The sequence below is a fragment of the Lissotriton vulgaris genome, chromosome 7, assembly GCF_964263255.1.
Source record: "Lissotriton vulgaris chromosome 7, aLisVul1.2, whole genome shotgun sequence".
Lineage (NCBI taxonomy): Eukaryota > Metazoa > Chordata > Amphibia > Caudata > Salamandridae > Lissotriton > Lissotriton vulgaris.
In genome coordinates, this window is record NC_141695.1 from 1560328153 (window position 1) to 1560349647 (window position 21495).

The following is a 21495-nucleotide window of genomic DNA, read 5'->3' on the forward strand; positions in this document are numbered from 1 at the left end:
TGTCTCCTCCACGAGAATCCCAGTGAGCAAGGGCGGATGATGCCTGAAACATGTTTGGGACTATGATTGGGCTCTGAAAATTGCTGTTTCCTTCCTACCTGTGGAGAATAAAAGGTCTGAAAACGCAGTTGTGGGTGTCTCAAGCGTTTCGGCGAACTTTGTTAGTAAATATAAATATAAATAGCATTAAAAAAAAATCCCCTCAACAAGGCCATTCTAGAGTAAGTTCATAGTGTTAATAATACTTCAAATCACAAGTTGTAAGGGGAGTTACTTCCTACATAAGATACATTTAATAACTCCATCAAAAATATGTACAAGGTTCCAAACTAATCAACTAAAGGTTTACTTCTAAGTGTGCATCTATTACTTAATTGACACACAGTTGTTTTGAGAGATACCTAAAATTTCAGTCCCCTTCTCTTTCTTATTAAGTCTACACAAAAAAGGTATCTGCTTACACTAAACACAATTGTTTGTGTGGCATCTGTTTGTAATATTCTTTCCACCTCTTCCCAAGATCTAATAGCAAGAAGCAGACAAATGGGTTTGATCCATTTCCTCCTAGCATAAGTATAGGCAGCGCAGAAGAATAGCACATGCAGTTCATTCTCTTTAGCACCTGTGTGGCAGATATCGCAACAAACATTGTTTGCATCACCTACACTACGTACCCATTTATCAGTGTTTGCATTAATCTGCTGATACCGTAGCGAAATTTAAGATAAACGGATTTAGCAAGTTGTGGTTGTATTTCGTCCAGAAAGGACTCAAATGTATTATTTGGCTTTATGTTTAAAAAGCTTGTAGATAATGTGCCTAATTTAGATGAATGGGACAAAAAATCTTAAATGAATGCCCAAAGGGTCTGTTTCAACAGTTTTTTTGATGCCAAAATTTGACTTTGGGGGCCCGATTCACAGAATGAACTTAAGACTAAATCCTTAACTTACTACTATTTGGTATTCACAGAATGCACTTACTACTTTCGGGATTCACAGAGTGAACTTACTACTTTCTGGATTCACAGGATGAACTTACTACTTTCGGTATTCACAGAATAGATTTAAGACTACTAACTTTACATCCGCAATCGGACCAGAAATTCCGGCCCGGAGGCGGAGCTTCTGGCTTGGGGGCGAAGCTTGCGGCCCAGAGGCAGAGCTTCCGGCTTGGAAGCGGAGCTTGCGGCCCAGAGGTGGAGATTTCAGCCATGGCTAAATCCCCACATCTGAGCCGGAAGCTCCGCCCCCAAGCGGCAAGCTCCGCCTCTGGGGCGAAAGCTCCGCCTCCGGGTCGCAAGCTCCGCCCCCAAGCTGGAATCTCCGCCTCCGGGCCAGAATTTCCGTCCCGAGTGCGGACGTAAAGTTAGTAGTCTTAAATCTATTCTGTGAATACCGAAAGTAGTAAGTTCATTCTGTGAATCTCAAAAGTAGTAGGTTCAATCTGTGAATCCTGAAAGTAGTAAGTGCATTCTGTGAATACCAAATAGTAGTAAGTTTAGGATTTAGTCTTAAATTCATTCTGTGAATCGGGCCCTGGGGGTCCTCCCAAAACTGTTTTAGTCCCAGTTTGTAAAACCATTCCTGAATATGATTTAACCATGCTAGCCTTGTACTATTTTTAATTCTAACAATTTCCTCTAAACCTTCCCTATAGTGGACCAGCTCATCTGTTGACCAGAGACGGACCCATAACAATAGTGGCTGTAGAGCCGCAGGCTCATCAGTGCGGTGAATGTTTAAATCCATTACTACGGGTATTAAAGGTGTACACTTTGGGATACTTAACAACTTCCTAAAGATTATGTTCTCTTGTACCATAAAGGTGTTCTTTATCACATGATCCCATAGTTCAGCCCCATAAAGGCAAGCAGATTGTGCCTTGTACTTATATAGCTCATGTGCAGGAGAGACAGCTTTAGAATGGCTGTTCCCATGATCCTCACTATTGGGACTGAATTTTGGATTAAAATGGTTTTGTTCTTGTACAGCTGTGGTCTCCAGTTCATTTTAGTGTCTAGAGTAATACCGAAGTAGTTAAAATTTGGCACATATTCTATCTTCTCATTTTTGACAGTTAAATTTTTTCTAAAAGATTTATGTGGGTTAACTGCCATGTATTTTGTTTTGATAGAATTGATTTCCAGGCCCTTATGTTCACAGTAGATTTCGAAAGTATTAAGTACATTTTGCAGACCTTTGGGTGTTTGAGATATTAAGATGGTATCATTGGCAAATAGAAGTGCCGGTACTGGTGCCCCCCCAACTTGGGAGAATCATGTTCACAGCCCAAGAGAAATTTGGGGATGTTGTTCGCATACAACCAAAACAAAGTAGCGGCCAGCACACATCCTTGCCTTACACCCCTATTTACTTGTATACGATCTGTAAGTTCGCCATTTGGCACCCATCTAACCCTGGCAAAGTTGCCCTTGTGCAGCCTAATGATCTGCACGAGCATTTCCCCTGGGACACCCAGATCTCTTAAAGATTTCCACAGGAGGGTTCTGGGTATGACATCAAAGACTGCCTAAGGTCTACAAAGGCGATACACAAATGCGCTTTCCTAATTGTAATATACTTCCAAATTATACATAGAAATCTAAAAACCTGGTCGATTGTGCTAGTTTTTTCATTAAAACCCGCTTGGTTAAAATACTATTCTCCCCAATACAAATACTAGTTTGTTTAAAATTTTGTAAGACATCAATTGAACTAATTGGCTGATAATGCGACGGGTCACAGCAGTTGCCCTTTTAAAAAATATTTGCAATCTCTTCACCCAGCCACGTTTCAGGAATCGGTGCGACCGATGCAACAGCATTACACAGAAGGTTAATGTAGGGAGCCCATATCTCCTTCACATGTCTCCATAGGTCACCTGGTATCTTGTCCGGCCCAGGTGCCATCCTTGGTTTTATTGCACTTATTGCTGCTTATGTTTCGACAATGCTAAAATGTAGGGGTGGCTCACTTGAGAAGCTGGCAAGGTCATTGAAATTATAATTGGTATCATTATTGGCGGTCGAGTAAAGCTGTGAGAAATGGGTTTCCCAGGTATTTGCATCAAGGAAAAGATCCTTGTTGCAATTCCCTTTTCTGTTACCTGTAGATATCAAACGCCAAAACATAGCTTGGTTGTTTGATTTACATGCGTTTATCAACTCGGACCAGATGTTATCGTCCCAGGTTTTCCTTGCATTAAATAAAACCTCCTTGTAGTGCCTCCTTTTCTCCCTTAAGATTGCCGTATCCTTATTTTTTATTGCCTCGATCAAATCTTTTTTTGCGTTGCGGCAGTCTTTATTGTACCATGGATTCTCTACAGTAGCTAAGTCTGATGTTCCCTTTTTTAATGGCTTAAAAGTCCTACTTAATATTGGTTTGAGTCCCTCTACCATAATATCATGCATCTGCATGATTGGTATCTCTGTTAGTGGTAGATTAATATATGGAGAAACTATTTCTATATAGATATCATAAATCTTTTTAATAGTCTTTTCGTTCCCTAGTACCACAGGCCATTTAAGTGCTCTACGGTTGTTTGAAAGTACTGGCTCAATTGAAATGTGGCTAGGGTCTCTTCTCCCTAAGGGACTTAACTGAAAAAGAGAAGCAGAGAGCGTCAAAGACAAAGGATGATGATCGCTCTCATTCGATCTTCAACTACTAGATTGTATACCATGGACCAAAATGAGATAGAAACCAATATATAATCTATATAACTTTTAGAACTACCCCACCTGAATGTTGGTAGGTTTGGGCTATCGGAAGGTAAATACCCGTTACAGGCACATAATTCATGGGCTGAAACCAGCCTCAACAACTGCGCTACAGCACATGTGAGGGCACTACCGGGCTTCTTTCCAATGCTGGAATATTGTTTTCTCTATCCTCATCCTCGAAGATGTTTTCAAATCCAGCCACCAGTACGAATTTACGATTAAAATCACCCCCAATGATTATCAGAGCACTCTGGTTAATCGTAGTTAAAATGTAATCCAGGTGCTCAATGACATGCACTTCTTTGCTTGCTACGCATGGTCTGCTGTATACATTAAAAATATAAACTTCGGGGGAGGAGCCAAGCTAGCGACCGAGATGGCCGCATAGACGCTCGGCTCCGTGAGCCCTCTCACCCCGCGCATACATCCTGGCAACTATCCTGAGTCGTAACTGCATATTTAAGTAGGCGAAGGAAAACTTTCACCGACCGTTTGCTCCTGAGGCTTCTACGTGCGGCAGACCCGAAGAAATGTCCCCGGCTGTTTTGCAGCCCTCACGGAGCTGAGACCGGGGTGTCGAGTGAGAAGAACAGCCGGCCGCGACTGTGACAACAGCGGCCATTGGTGGAGGTGAAGAGTCGGCCGGAGGGCGCCGGAGGTTTGATGGGCCGATGGCGACAGTGACGACCCAGTCCATCTAGCAGAGTGCCTCGTGGGGATGCGTGGCAAAGCAGGATCGAGGGGAGTGCATGATATTTGGCCCCCTTTCCAGTGTTGTGTCCGGGCATAACTAAGGACTTCCCCCGGAATCGGCGGGCGGCTCCCGGGGAGCGGCAGAGATTTTGTTTAGCCCTTTGGTGGCTCTTCTCTGGGAAGCCTGCCTTGACTTTCTGGGTCCTCGCTGTGAATCCTGTTGCGCCCTGGTGTGGGGCCCGGTCCCGAGGTGAGGTGAAGAAGGACGAGGCCGGATCAGCTAAGATGGCGGCTGGCACCCTCTTACGCAGACCACATCCGGATAGAAAAGCTGCCGTGCGGGAGAGTTCAGGGGTCTGGCGGCACGAGAAAGAGTTATGTGGCTGCACCCCCATGTGTTTGGGGTATGTCCCCCGGGCTCCTTTAAATCCTCGTATGTAGAGGTTCAATAAGTTCATAACAAATTTTGATTGTTAGACTTCACGTTTTATTTCTCATTTCTCACTGGTCATTTCATTCATAAACCAATGTTTTCGTTTTCATTATTGTACTAAACATTTCATCTCTCCCAATGCATTTCGGCACATTACATGCCTTCTTCCAGGGGATGTTTCTAAAAATCAAAAAAACGAAATAACGCAACATTTACCATTTGTTTCGTAGGTCTATACACAATACATATAAAAGTGAACGCTGTTTAACCTTAGAGCTTCCCCTGTTACTTCATAGGTCGTGCCTTGCTGTCTAAACTCAAAATAAGTCATAACCAAATAATCAGAAAACAATCTTGCTTTCATAACAGAGAATTCTCGTGTCGAGTATCCGTGTAGGTGTGTTTAAACTGAATCTTCAAACCTGATATGCATCGGTTAAACAAAAAACGGTAGTTGCATGAATTCGCTGTGAGAGTTCTATGAACTAACTGCCAAAGTTTAAGCCCTGATGTTCCTTGAATAATGTTAGAGTTAGCCCTTCATAGTTAGATCTTCCGGACACGGAACACCAAACACTTCCGGGTCAGGAGAACGGTCGCGGGAGACACAAACATTTCACTGTAAGCCCGCATTCTCGAGCTCTATATAGCGTAACTCTAACATTATTCAAGGAAAATTAGGGTTTAAACTTTGGCAGTTAGTTCATAGAACTCTCACAGCGAATTCATGCAACTACCGTTTTTTGTTTAACCGATGCATATCACGTTTGAAGATTCAGTTTAAACACACCTACACGGATACTCGACACGAGAATTCTCTGTTATGAAAGCAAGATTGTTTTCTGATTATTTGGTTATGACTTATTTTGAGTTTAGACAGCAAGGCACGACCTATGAAGTAACAGGGGAAGCTCTAAGGTTAAACAGCGTTCACTTTTATATGTATTGTGTATAGACCTACGAAACAAATGGTAAATGCTGCGTTATTTCGTTTTTTTGATTTTTAGAAACATCCCCTGGAAGAAGGCATGTAATGTGCTGAAATGCATTGGGAGAGATGAAATGTTTAGTACAACAATGAAAACAAAAACATTGGTTTATGAATGAAATGACCAGTGAGAAATGAGAAATAAAACGTGAAGTCTAACAATCAAAATTTGTTATGAACTTATTGAACCTCTACATACGAGGATTTAAAGGAGCCCGGGGGACATACCCCAAACACACGGGGGTGCAACCACATAACTATTAATTTACACTTGTAACGGAGAGTGATACCCCGGAGAACCACACAACTTTAAAGACAGTCATAAAATACGTAGTGCGCCCTTTTTTCCCTTTGATGGCACGAGAAAGAGCCCACGTCCAAAGATATATTGGCTGCTCTAACGACCCTGCATGCGACCCTGATCCGTAACGCACGGGACCTGGGAAGAAGGATGGCCGCCATTGTTGTCCCGCCGTTCCACACGGGCACAGTTCGATCTCAAGGAAGTGCCGACAAGCCCGCCTCTATGTCAGTGAAGAGTGCTCCAGCTACGTCTAGGTTCGTGGAGACGCTGGAAGACCCGGCTCATGAGATCGCCTTGGACAGATCTGTAGTACATGTGAGTGACTCATCGGGGCACATATCTAATCAGCGGCTGGGGAAACAACGCCGATCTATGTCTTGGGCTGCCCCGGCGACGTCTCAGCGCTTGCCGGATGGCGTGACTCTCTCTCCTTGGATGGTGAGACTGTGTTCGGACTTGAGGAGGTTTTCGGGGTCGATACCGACACAGACGGATTTCCGCCATACATATTCGGCTGGGTTTTGGTTGCTGAAGTCCCATGGAGCAATAACACGGCCCGGTCCGCCCGGATCACTTGGACCCTCCACGCCGCTCTGTATGCCGATTGATAAGTGGATGTATGTTGGTACTACTGATAGAAAAGGCCAGGGGTGATACCGTCTAGGATCCAGTGGACTTATTGATGGCTGACGGTGATTTGGGGGACACTCGGTGGGGATTTTATTGACGGTGCTATCGGTGATTAATGTTTTCCATGGCTATTCTGATCTTGCTTTTAGGATGTTTACTGGGCGCGGGGGTGGGGGGGGGCGGGTGGCAAGATCGAGGGCCCTTCTCCACTTTTTTCTTCTTTCTCCTCTTTCTCTATATTTCGGGTCTCTTATTTAGGGCGACAGGCACGCTGCTGGGGGGGGGGGGGGGGGTTGGCCGTGGCCTTCTGCAGGGGTGCAGGGTGGGGGGTAGGGGGATGGGGTTTGTTAATTTGTCCGTTATTTGTTTCTATGGCCCTTTTGTCTTTCTTCCTTTTTGGTGTCGTCGTTTTTCATGTTTCCTACAGTATGCTTCGTTTTGAGGGGAGGGGTGCAGCCTTGCTACGGAACGGGTTTGTGTTCACATTTATCCTGACTCGTATACCTTACCCCCAATACTTCAATTGTATTTGCACTATTTGCGGATTTCCTGATTCATGCTTGTTATTGTAGGACCATGTATGACCGTATGGCTTTGATTCTTAGTTTTTTCTTTATTGTAAAATGAACCTTCATGAATCCTGAATTTCGACCAGTACGCTTGAATACAAGTTATATCCTGGACACTTGTTAGACCCCGGTTTTCGGGCTGCTATATTTTCCCACATTGATTTGCTGTACTTACGACTTGACTAGCGGCCGGCCGGGGTGGTTGTAGGCCCATGCTTGTATTTGCTTGAAGTAATAATAAAGGTTCTCCAAAAAAAAAAATATATATATAAACTTCCCTTTTATCTAGCGCTAGCTACTTAACTCCCAATATATCTCGGCAAGGGCAATCAATTTGCTTAAAATCTGCACCTAAGTTGATTTTTATCCAAATGGCAAGCCCTCCCGAGGGTCCTCCTCTCACTGAGGGAGTGGCAGGTATACTAAAAGTTTTGAAACCAATTTTATGAGGGCTTTCCACAACCCATGTTTCTTGAAACAGGACCATTTTGCTCTGTCCAATATAATCTTGCCATGTTGGGTCACTTTGATTTTTCCTAATCCCTGCAATGTTCCAAGAGGTTAACTTTATCTTTGTTTTACACTCTTCACTAACTGGCTCACTGTTTACCTTCTCACTTCTATTTTCTGATAGTTGGACATTCTCACAATTGTTACCCACACTACTAGTTGTAAATTGATATAACTTCCTCGCCCTGGTTTTCTATTAAGTCTTTCTCATCATGCATTTTATTTAGGCCTACTTTGTGCCCTAAAAGCCCTCCAAGTGTCCTATGTGCATTCTCATTCTGAGTGTTATTAAAATTAGCAATCAGGGCTCCTAGGTGAATACTAGAGGGCACATCGGGGACTATTTTATCATTAACTGGAATTCCTGTCTCTATATGGTCAATTGAGATATCACCGTAATTCGCTACAGCTACATCATCATCATTGGTTTTAGATCTTAAATCATTGATGCAGTTACGCAAACCTTGTCCTGCCCAGTTCCAGATAGTTGTCAATCCTGAGAATCTAGGTCTGACAAAGCCTCAACTCTGTTAGTTTGTGTAACTGCTGACAATCCCATGTCTCTGTTCTCCCCTTCCGGCCTATAGAAATATCCTAAAGGAAGTGCAATAATCTCCGTTTTAGGTGCTAAAGTTGCGTCATGATGGTGTAATAAATAATGAACCACCCTTGGCCTACGAAAATTTACCACATTGCAGTCACCTCTTATATTCTTAGCGGATTGCCCTATCCACCCTACTCTCCTAACCATTAGGATCTCATTAGCATCTGTTGGGCGGAAGTTCTTATGTCTAGCCAGCCAGTCTACAGTTTTATTCCTTAAGTCAACCCAATTTTCTTTCTGCCCAACCCTCAGTGCTAGGACCCCGGTCAAAATTAAAACGTAAGGGCATGACGCTGGAGGGAGACGCAATGTCTTGCTATTGGGAGGAAAGGAAACCCTGAGTTCGTTAGCTCTCTGGCTTCTAATAGGGGCACTAGGACTGGGACTGTTGTTCCCATCTAAAGTTGTATCTTGTCCCTTTTGTAAATCCTGTGTGGCTGTTACCTTTGGGCCTACATGTACTACAACCGAACTAGCTCTCCCGATTTTTTTTGTAATACCTTTGTTGTTAGCTTTAACAATATTTCCTTTTTGGACAGCAGATGAACAACTGCTCTTCCTTAACCTTATATTTTCCCTTTCCTCTCCCGTTGGTAACTCGCCCTTAATATTGCTACTTCAGGTGTTAATTGCAGACTCTAACAGACTGATTTTGTCCCACAGCATAGAACATTTTGTTTCAGCCAAGTCGCAAATACAGGTCAAGGCCGCTTCTAGTCCAGGATCGCTTGCTCCCACAGGAAGGTCAGTCATAACTTCCTTTGTATTAGTATTAACTGTGCTCTGTGTTGATGGAGGTAAAATCATGTCAGTTTGCGTGCCAACTGAAGTAGGAGAGAGGGTATCATTATTTTCCTTGCCCGTAGTTTTTCTTGTCCCAGTGTCCCTCTTTCTTTTATCTACCCGGGGATCATTCTTATATGCTGCCACACTTTTCGCTATCCTGGCCCTAGTAGGCCTATTCTTAACTACTGGAGTACTCAAGAGTCACATTAGAGGGAGATGGTAAAGGGATAGGGTTAAGTAGGACACTTGTGGCTGTGTTCATTGAAAACTCCTGGTCGACAGCCCCCAGTACAGGTGAGGAGACACCAGTTGTTAGATGTCTCTGTAGTGTAGCGGGATCTGAGGAAAGGCACCGTTCTGTCAAATAAATTTCATGGGTAAGAAAAGATTCTGCCCTTACTAAGAAGGCATCCAATGTGACAGCCACCCCCTTTCGTTTTTCCATATGTTTAAACAGTTCAATGGGACAAACAATCCAAGCACTAAACTCTGTGCTCTTAAACAGTACCTTGGATCTTCTTAGGGGCTGAGTTATTCAAGATGGTAGAATGGAGAGACCAGACTCCTCAGAGGGGTGGCCCAGCCCAGTCTCTTCCTGCCGCTGACGCGCGCAGGACAGGCCCGCCCTTGACCCGGGCGTGTCCAGTGCGCATCCCGTGCTGCTTGAGGGCCGTGCTGCCAATGAGGGCCTCCGGCGCCCTCCGATGACGGCTCTCACTGGCGTCACGCAAGGCCCGCTGGGATGTGTAGTCCGCCCAGTCGTTCCCCTCACTGCATTTTGGCGGAGTGGAGAAGCAGCTAGTGCCCAGGAAGCCGTTCCCCTCACGGCGACGAGCAGGACAAGGTAAGTGCAGTAAGAGGGGTGATGCAGGGTGAATGATGGCCATTCCCCTCATGGCAGTCTCAGCAAGGAATAGCGCGTCCTGCGACGATGTTCTCTGGTGTTCATTTAATACCTGCTGTATGTGCTAAGAATGTATTGGCATGGCACGTAAAGAAAACTCAACCTGCCATTGTCGGGTTTAAGAATATAACATAACATACATTTAGGCATTACCACTTCCTCCCTCTTCCTTGCCACAATCCTTGCAGCATGAGAGCTAGCAAAGTATGGGAAACATGAAATACATCAGGCCTTTCAATTTCACAATATATTTAAAGCTCTCTAATTTCTCAGAGAAAACAGATATCTGAATAATCACATTGATGGTCTATTTCTCCATTTTCTTTAAATAGACTCTGTTCATTATCATGCTATGCATATTGATATTGTCTGTCTTCATTTATTTTCTTTGATTTGCATGCATTTGCTGTACTTAGAATGGACTTGGATTCCAAGGAAGGAACACATTTAGGGGCATATTTACAAGGAAATGGCTGACCGCAGCACTGTGGCAAATTTCGCAGCGATGCACACCACAATTTCCAAAACACAGGGATACTCCATTTTGCTACAATACGGGACCCCCCTGTGTTTTACCCAGCGGTGTCGCTAAAAATAGCTGTCTTGCACAAAAACAGACACCCTTGTGCCATAGTCCAAGGGTGCCTGCGTTGCAGGGAATTATTTTTTATTTGCAGGAAGGTGTCCCTTCCTGCACATCAACAATCAAAAATGCCAATCTATAGAAGTAGCAAATCGTCATTATTTAATGATTGTTAATGAGCAGGAAGGTACACCTTCCTGCATATGAACAATCATTAATGGTGCATTGCTCTTCTATGCATGCTGCAAAATGTAGCACACATGGAAAAAACACAAAAGGAGAGAAATTGAAGTATTTCTCCATGTTGCACCATTCTAACACCACCTATCGCATGACGTTTGTTTTTGGCGTTGCCTCAGATTTACACATCCTTGCAAATCTGGGGCAGCGTCAAAAAGCAATGGGTGTTGCGGTGGAATGCCCACAGCAACACCCATTGCATGCCCATTTCACACAGATATTTGCTTGAAAGGGTACTCTATTTACAAAGCTGCATAAAGCCACAAAAATGGCTTAATGCACTTTGTAAATAGGGTGCAGTGCATTGTGCCACCGGTTCATTGGTAAAAGTGAGGTTCTGGTGGAACAATCCCTTTGTAAATATGCCTGTTACTTTCTTTAATCTCTTTATCAGATGTATTTAGTTCAGAATTATATAAAATGGCAACATTCTTATTTCTAAAATTACTTTCTCTAAATAAAACAATTAACATACCATAAAGTACACATAAGCCAAAACAGTACATAAAAGAATATAATATTACACATAATTTCAAATTAGCAAGCACAATACAATAAAATATTTGCATCCAACAAATAAGTAATTTAAAAATGTAATTTACCTACAGTTTTATAGCTGAAGTCCCCAATAGAAAATATGACACCCATAAGACAATTTTGTGGAAAACTACAGTCACAAATTATGCAAAGATGCAAATAAATAAAATCCATTGAATATGAGCAAATAAAACGCACAAAGCCATGCAAAATCCAGATAAAACATTCACAAGTCAAAAAATAATTGAGGAAAACTGTAAAAAAAAAACAAGGAAATAATTAAGTTAGTTAAAAGATCCCAACTATTTTTTCTTGTTAAAAAAAATTAAATGCATCCATCGTCCAAAAACAAAATCTTGAGTTAAAAAAAGAAACCTCTAAAAGAAAATACAGAAAAACCCAACCTCAAACCAAAGACTATGTCCATACTAACACACCAGTGAAAATGCCTAAAATATTCTAAAATATAACATACTTTCCAACATGAATACAAAAAAAAATAACTAAGCTTACTGCACTAACCTCAAACATCTGCAACAAAGTCCGCACTTTTAAAACCTAACAAACATATACGGATTTATATACTAACCATACTATCATTAGACCACCCACTCGGCTCCTGGCATATTAAGCATGGAAATTATATTAAAATTAAACTTATCTTTCCTGGAGAACAGCAAGTAGAAACCTCTAACCTGCAGAGATACTGCCAGCAATGTGTGAAAACTGTGAACATGTATTAGAAATTCCTTATATAAAATGTAAATATATATAAAAATGCTGTTTGATATATGAAAAATATTTACTGGATTGGTAATATATACATTTTAAAATGTAAAGATCTAGAAATAATATGTTAAGAAATGTTAACAACAATATGCACCCAAATGTGTAGAAAATGTTTATTCAAATGTATGAGCAAATAAACATGCATTTTAATGTTTAAAACTTGAAAAATGTGTTTAGAAAGTTTTCATTTCAATAATTTTTTTTACAATAAACTGTTAATTTCACCCAAATAAATGTTTTAAAATAGGAACTGTCAAAATATTTTAAAGTTTATTATTACTAAATATATTATACATAGTATTAACTTCAAACTAACCAATGTAACCAAATTAAAAATTATTTATGTAACTTACATTAAGTATTCCACAGTGAAATCTAACCACACTGGGGAAAGGATAGAATTCTGAAGGGGTTCAACATACTTTTTCCTTTCCAAGCATAACATTGAGGAATGGTTTGGACTTTTTGGGAGGAGTAAGGTTTACTATTTCCACTCCAAACTCAATCACAAAGGGGGAAGTGATTGTCTTTGAAGAGCCTACATTTACTATTCCCACACTAAACTATACCACATTGGGGAATATGTAGGGCTTTGGGGAGGAGGGTAGATTTACTGTTCTCACTCCAAACTTAACCACTTTGGGGAAAGTGTTGAAGTTTGGGGTGGTGGGGGGTTCATATTAACTATTTCCAAAGCAAACTAAGCCACATTGTGTTAGATTTACTACTTACATTTCAAACTTAACCACATTGGGGAATGTTTTGGACATTGGGTGGGTTACTTTTACTCTTCTATCTTCAAACGTCATTATATTGGAGGAAGTGTTGCTCTTTGAACAAGGTAAGTGTAACTATTTCCACTCCAAATGTAGCCACATTGGAGAATGTGTTGGACTATACATAAGTTACATTTATTATTTCTACTTCAAACTTAACCACACTAGAGAAAGTGTTGGACTTTTCGGGTAGGAGTTAGATTAACTATTCCCACTCCTACCTAAACCACATTGGGGAAAGTGTTACATGTTGTTGAAGGCTATTCACACTGCAATCTATCAAGTCAAAAATGTAGAAAAAATATTTACACTAAAAACAAACCCAATTTCTTACACTTATATTCATCTGAGACCCTTACTTTTACAAAAATTTGCCATTACAGAAATATTATTATAAATGTAATTACAGAATAAAATTAAAAAAACAAAAACTATAATAAAAATATTTTAAAATATAAAGACGTATAATAAAACAATTGAATTTCCCCCCACATACTATATTTAAAATAAAAAATAAAATTTTAAATGAATGGGAACACTTAAAAAAAATATTCAATAATTATTACAAAAAAATAAAAAAAAGTAGAACAAACTGCAAGGTAAAAGACTATTAAGCAATATAAAATTTTCAAAAATGATTAGAAACAACAATGTTTAATGGTTATAAGTTCAAAAATGTTTAAAAGCATAATATAATTTTTTTTAAAATTTACATTAAAAACAAAAAAGTGCTAAAACACTTATCACTAAATTCCCCTACTAACCTTACAGACCACTCTAAAAACATTTAAAATAAAAATAAAACACATAACAAAAAATGTACAAAATAATTACAGAAAGGAATTACTTAAAAATAACATACAATATACCACATTATATACAACAATACAAATGTTATTCTTGCCTGTTACAAATTATCCCACAATATAAATTACATCATCAATGAAATTAACGACTGACAATATTTTGGACATAATATTCAGGTTGTGCACCATTAAAATGCTCTCGGCCAGTGGTTCCTAAACTTTTTCAACCCATGGGTCCCTTGGCTTATTGGCCGTTGGCCGTGGCTCCGTATTATGCTAATTTTGTTTGCGGGTGGATGGCCTCGAGTGTACTTACACTTTTCTCCATGAAAATAGTTGGGGGAAAGTTGGGTCTGGACTATTCCCATGGGGCACAGGGTCAAGACTTATTTGCATATGGCTGGGTTCAAACTGGAATGGCATGGTGAGAAAAAAAACGATGGATTTAGGCCCAGATCCCAGACCTCTGTACTGGGGTGAATGTATGACATTGTTCTGCATTCTGTCCATCAACTGTTGTTTTTGCAGCTTGAATCTGGTGGCATAGTGAGAAAAGGACAGATGTCTTGGCTTACCCTTCCCACTTCGGGTGACAACTGCAAAAAGAACAGATGATAGACGGAATGCTGACCTAATCAAACATTCACACCCAGTCAAAGATCTGGGTTAAACAATGCCACCCCAGTTTGGACACAGCCATATGCAAATCAGTCTTGACCATGCTTCCCATAGGAACAGTCCATCCTGAACTGCCATAACAGCACAAAAAGATGATGGACGGCATTCTGAACATAGTCTTAGAGGATGATTTAGAGCACAGCTGACAGAATACTACATCACAAACATGGCTGCCGTATTGCAAATGCATTATATCATATGGCACTTGTGACAGAGCATCCTGTCCATTGAACTTTAAATTAGGCCCAATCCAAATTTTGTAGTCAAAATTGTTGCAGGTCAAAATTTAAAGTCTATTTTGTCTATGCACTGATAGAAAGTAATATCATAATTTAGCTTGTAAGGTAGGTAAGCTATGGACTTGCTTCCTGAAAGCCAGAGGTTTGAACATTAGTTAGAATGATTTAGTTTGTCATCCTTTACAGGCCAATGAAATGTGTCCTTTTAAGTTACCTAATATTAACACATAGGCTCTCATTATGAGTGAGACGGAATCAAATGAGATAGCCATCTCACCCAATAAAATCTGGCACCAAGGTCTTCAGAAATTTTCGAGTCAAATAATTATCATCTGTCACAAGTTTTGTCTACAAAAATGGACCATAATGTGCAGATTGTGTTGCTTATTCGACACAAATTATCATTTCCTGGTATTTACCAGGCATTTTTCCACAAGTAAATTTTGACAGGTTTGTCCAGTGGTGGTGGAACTTAAATGGCCAGTAGGAGTGCTGGCTATTTAGCTTGTATAACTAAAGTCTTAGGGCCTGATTACAGCCGTATTAGGAATATAGTGGTGGGACTGCCTCAGGACCGGGGTGGTGGCATGGTGGTCAGAGGCCCTAATATGCTGGTGGTACCGCTGCAGCACGCCAAGCATACGAGAAGTTTCTTCACGCCACAGTTTTCATGGCAGTGAGGCAGTCATTAAAAATGTGTCAGTGATGAAGCAAAGGGGGACCTGACCTACAAGGTCCCCTGTTGTCTAAGAGCCATGGGGTGCAATGCGAGGGGAACATGTTGTGCCCTCTTTTGGGCAGTCACCCCCTTTACTACATGTTATGATCTTTACAGTCCATGCTGTGCAGGAACGGGCTCTGGCGTTCACATTGTGGTGAAAGGAAAGGTGAGCGTGTTTGTCATGCATTTTCAGGATATTTTTACATAAAAGGATGGCTGGTATAAGGTAGGCAATTTTCATTTACAGTAACACATTCTACGTCAAAATTACTTTTTTCCACCAAACCACCTGAAAGAATGATGAAAAAAACATCTCACTTTCATTTGTGGAAGAACATAACCTATTCAAATATATGAAATACATAATGAGCTTCCAGCCTGTTTCCTGCTTGGTGTGTGTTGCCCCATCACATAAACATTCTCACCTGTATGCCGTAACCTGAAATTGAATAGACTGGAACTGAGATGTCTCTAGAGAATATTGGAGCTGACAAAGGAGCCCACCACATGTTAATTTTGCATGGGTATCTTTGTATTTTGACATTTTCAAAGCAAAGACGGTGTATGTTGGAAATTGGGTTTTTGGTTGGCTAAGATATATACCCAAGCCAGGCAGAATCCTCCACTTTAGTCAGGATAAGTAAGATATACAACAAAAATAACCTGTCCTCACCCTCTGTTAGCTTGGCGCAGAGCAGGCAGGCAGGCTTATCAACAGAGGCAACATGTTAAGTATTTGTACAACACACACACACATACATACACACAGCAACACAATAAATAACCCACAAAAGGGCTCTGCATAGGAAAGATAGCTGACTGAATTGTCAACAAAACAAGACCAAAATGATAAAAATACAGTATATACTTTTCAAGTTATAATCATTTAAATAACATGTGCAATCAGTGCTGGGAACTCATGCACTTCTATTTGGTTCCTTACAGTAGTCTTAGTGAGCTCACAACGATCCGAATTGTGGACTAGGAAGTAGACTTTTTCACAAATGGTATACCTTAACCAGGGCTCAACATTAGTGTTAATCAATATTTCAGGTAGTTCTTTTGAGGTGATCTCTTTGCTCTGACCGCGGTTATGAGGACTTTACAGGTCCCATGGGGCACAGTACCTGCCAATGGGGGTTGTGATGATGGGCTTCACTGGAATCTAGTGCAGCTGTTTTAAAGAGGGTGAGGGCAGACGTTACGTCTGCCTCCTCAATGAGTGCCGGGTGTGCCGACCTGCACTGACTGCATTCGACAGTGACACTGGTTGAAGCCGACAATTGTGATGCAGCTGTCTCCCTTGGTCAAGACCATGTGGGGATTGGAGCCGCGCTGTGCTTAGTTCTTTTACCACTGATGTTTGAAGGGTGCTTCAAGTAGGGAAGCCCACCGCAGCAGGCTGTGATTGGCATCGCAGACACAGGTCCTTGGAGGGGGCACACAGAGTCCTTCTCAGTGCGAGTTTAGAGCACTGACCTTCCACATATGGAGTTCTGTTTTTGTGTGGAGCGGATCGCTGGCATCACACTAGTTCTCACAGATCGGGGCTCTTGCAGCGATCTAAACACAAAAACAAGCAGACAAAGTCTTTGATGACCCTGAGACTTCAAGGAAAAACAAGGAGCAAGCCAACAAGCCCCTGAGAACACTGAAAGGTAGTCACAAGGAAAATGTAGCAGGCAGCAGGTCAGCACAATAAGGGAGGTAGTAAAGTGGCAGTCCCTCCTGCAGCTCAACAAGTAGCAGGCCAACACAGCAGAGAAGTTAGCAAAGTGGTAGTCCCTCCTGGCAGCACAGCAGTCCTCCTGGCAATGTGAAAACCTAGTGCTAGAAATGCCTAGTTACAGGTACAAAAGTGCCTGATTTCTGGAGGTCAGAGACCCAGTATTTATACCCAAAAGTCCGACGCTCCAGGATTTTGCGATTTGCAAAACAATGGCAAAATTGGCAGTTTTTTTAAAAATGATGCGATTTTTACAAAACTGCCTGCGAAATTTGGGAAATGCCATCCCTCCATATTCATCGAATATAACACGATCATTGGTCTGGTACAAGCTAAATTGCAACTCATCCTATAAAAGGCTGCATCTACAAGGGCATGTGATCTAAATTATAGCCATCTAATGGCGAGTTTCAGTAGTGAGTTATGTCAGCAGTGGTGGTCCAGATGAAAATACACGCAGCAGTGAAGTTGGTCATGTGATAAATAGCAATAAAGAGACATTGCAAATCCCAAAACAGCTTTAATGTTCAGAGCAGATGTAATCCTTTCAAATGAAAATCTGAAGCAAAACATGTTTCTGCAGCAAGAAAATTAAATGAATTGAATGAAGATTCTAGAAGCCTTGGCGTACACATTTTTTTTTTTAAGAAGTGTGTTATATTCATCAGTGAAAGGTGGTAAAGATGAAATTGTGTCGAGGCAAAGAGGATGTGGAGGAAACAAGTCAAGGCCTGCACATTCGGTGAGCTAACAGCTGCAACCAGAATGCAGTAACTATTCTATTGGAAGGCACTATGTTTAGGAGGAACTATCAAAGTAAATATTCAGTTTCACTAAAGCTTCAGTTATCAGGTCTTAGCTTGCAAAATCCAGAAACCAGACAGTTAGTGCCTCTTTATATTTTTAACCTTATACTTTGCAACGTACTGCATGGAAAACAAATGTGTGCATTATTTCCATACGTACATTTACCTCCCAGTGAGAAAACTACATTTTCTCTATGAAATATTGTAGAAGATGGAGTAATTCTAATCACAAAGTTTTCAGATGCCATGTCGTCATAAGCAGAAATGTATTCCTATTTTGACATAGCCAGTCGAAAAAATGTTACCTTGGTAAGGTCTCAAACGTGAAATATGAAATGAAGGAAGAGAGCATTTTCTGTGTCTAACTTTGCCATCAGAGTATCATCTTATACTGGTCATACTACACAACCTTTGTTGAAAACTTTTAAAAGCTGGCAGAACAGATTGACCAGGGTTGAAGTTTCATGGCAATCCTTTCGATGATGAAATAAGAAATCTGGCTTTTGTCAGTTATTTTGTTTGACTCCTTTGGGGCAGCAGTGGGCTCATTTTGGGCTCTCAGAGGCAACTTTGCATAAGGTCCTAGAAGGATGGCTCCACCCAGAAAAATCTCCTGATGTAAATCTCTTAAAGGGTTGTTTGGAACAAACCTAATGAGTGGAGGATAGAAAATTGATGGCACCAACAAAGCCTCCTACAAGATGAATATTCTACCGATCTTGAAGAGCTTTTGGACCACCGTTCTATCTTAATGCTACAAGCCTTTTTTGGGGATGCGGATGATGCAGGAGCATCCCTCCATCTTAGAAATACCAGTCTCAGCCAGCGCAAGTTACCATTCCTGCTCTGCATCTACTCCCCCCCACCCCCACCCCCCTCAAATCATGACTCGGATTTCAACCAGTCTTGGCGTTCATGGACGACTGCTCTTTTTTTAAGGAGGAATGGAAAATCTTGATATCGGATCAATTAGTATATATATATATATCTTTTTTTTCAATGAAAAAAACTATAGGTTTCAGGAACATTATAGTTAGGAATTAGCATTTAAAAAACCTTAGAAATTCACTGAAAAAAACATAGGTTTCAGGGGCGTTATAGTTAGTTGGACATTTCACTAGTACAAAACCATAAAAATTACCCTGTTATAGTTATTTCAGCTAACTATAATTCGTGCGCCGCAATGCACTGCTGATGACGTCACATATTACATCACTCATGACATGGTCAGTGACATCACTCATGACATCACTGATGACATCTCAAATGACATCACTGATGTAGGTGTAACAAAAGGGGACTGTAAGGCTTTGCAAGTAGTTTTAAATTGCAAGCTGAAGAGGCAGTAACTTGCACACATAGGCACTGGAGTGGCAGGCCTTAGACAGGTTTGAAAGGCTTCTTAGGTTGGTGACACAACCAGTGATGCATGCCCACTGGTATAATTTAGATTACAGGCCCTGAGTACATCTTATACTACTTTAAAAGGGACTTACCAGTAAACTAAATATGGTAAATAGATTATACTAAGTTTAGATGAGAGAGAACATGCCCAAAGCACTAAGCATGGCAGTCATGTTTCTTTGCCACCAAGAGTACAGAAATGATTTGCAAAATTCTGTAGGGGGGTATAATAATTCTCAGGACTCGCTATCCAGTCCCTCTCTATTTGATAGCAGCTTCAAGAAGCCATTTAAAATTTCACAATTTCTTCAGTGTCCTTGATGCTGCAGTCCTAACACATTTATGTCCGCTATAAACTTTTTTGTACAGTTTTTGCAATTTCATTGACACATCTTGGAAAAAATGTCACAGCTGAAGTAATGCCCTCCATAAATACTGTGACAGGAGAAGAAAAGGCTATGAAGAAAACTGTGTTACAGTAAAATAAAAAAGCTGAAAAAGGCTTAATGTGTCTGGCAAACTCTGAATTCAGAACTATAGTATGCCAATAGCAATAATTTCCTTGTTTGCTACTCTGCAATAGAATAATGCCTCTAAAACTTTTGACTGACCATTATTCCATGACCGACCAATATTGCAAAACTGGTCTTATGATAATAAAAAAAGAAAATATTATGAAAGAGACCAGTGCCGACCAAGTAAAATTTTATGACCTACGTCATTTAAGCACCCTATCTAAGCTTCCTGGTTTATTATGGCACCATTTTGTCATTCTTTTTGTTTCACAAATCTGGTTTCTCAAGTGTTTTCATCCAACTGGTTCCATTGAAAAGAAATTAATACACCTCAAAGAATCCAATATTTTTCTAAATGAAAGTCTAGGGCTGAAAAAAGTTGTCATTTTAATGTGGAGCAAAAGGGCAGCCAAATTGCTGTCGTAGCATAGGGACTCATTTATGAGGCCCCTTGTGGCACGTTTGAGCCTCCAGAACGTCACTTTTTTGATTTCCGGTGGTGCAATGTGCTGGGGCATATTTACACAGCCACATAAAACCACTTTATGTGGCTTTTCATTGCCTTGTAAACATGAGCGCCTTTCACGCAGAACGCTGCTTGAAAGGGGCGTTCCATTGGTGTTGCTGTGGATGTTCCCACGCAGCGCCCTTGAAATCTGAAGCCTAACCAGATATACAAGAAATTGTAAACCTGGGAATGCATCAGATTCTCATGCCCTGGTGTGGTGTTAGGGAGGCACAACAAGGAGAATTGCCTGATTGGCAGATTTTGTGCAGGAAGGTGTCCCTTCCTGCACAAAATCAATCAGCCCAGCAACGCAGGCACCCTTGCATCATGGTGCAAGGGTGCCTGCGTTGGCGCATGGCAGCCCATTGTGGCCAGCGCAGGGGAAATGGGCAGGAATACACCTTATCTTCTGGATATGGCGCATTCCTGCCCTTTTCTTTTGATGTAGAGCAGCACAGAAAGATTCCTTGCAGCACTGCTCTGCGCCAAAAAGGTCATAAATGAGTCCCTTAAAGTATACTATTGTGCTAAGCAGCACTGTTGCCTAATTGCCTCTATCGCTTCCAGACCAAGGTTGGTACCTGTAAATGTTCTTGTGATTAATAGACCATGTTGTTTGAAGATGAGCTGAAGCCAGGCTGCTACTCACCAGCCCATATGCATTTTCACGGAGATTCTCAGGTGTTATAAATGTACACTATTGTATTGCTCTAAATGTGAACACATCAGCCAAGTGTAAATTAATTGTACCATAGGTCAGTGGGTTAATGTGACTGACCGGTCAACTGCAAAATATCTTTTGGTGAAAAGAGGAAAAACGGCAGGAACCTGCGTATCGCAAGCAATATTGTGCGCAGTAATTCCTGGACACACACATTTTTCCCTATGCTGAGCCAACAACTTGAGAAAGCTGATAACTGGGTGCTGATTTGAGCTGGAATTGGTAAAGCCGAGTCCAATATTAACACCACTTGCTACACACCTGGTCAGAATAAGGGCATAATCAGGGGCGGCTCTAG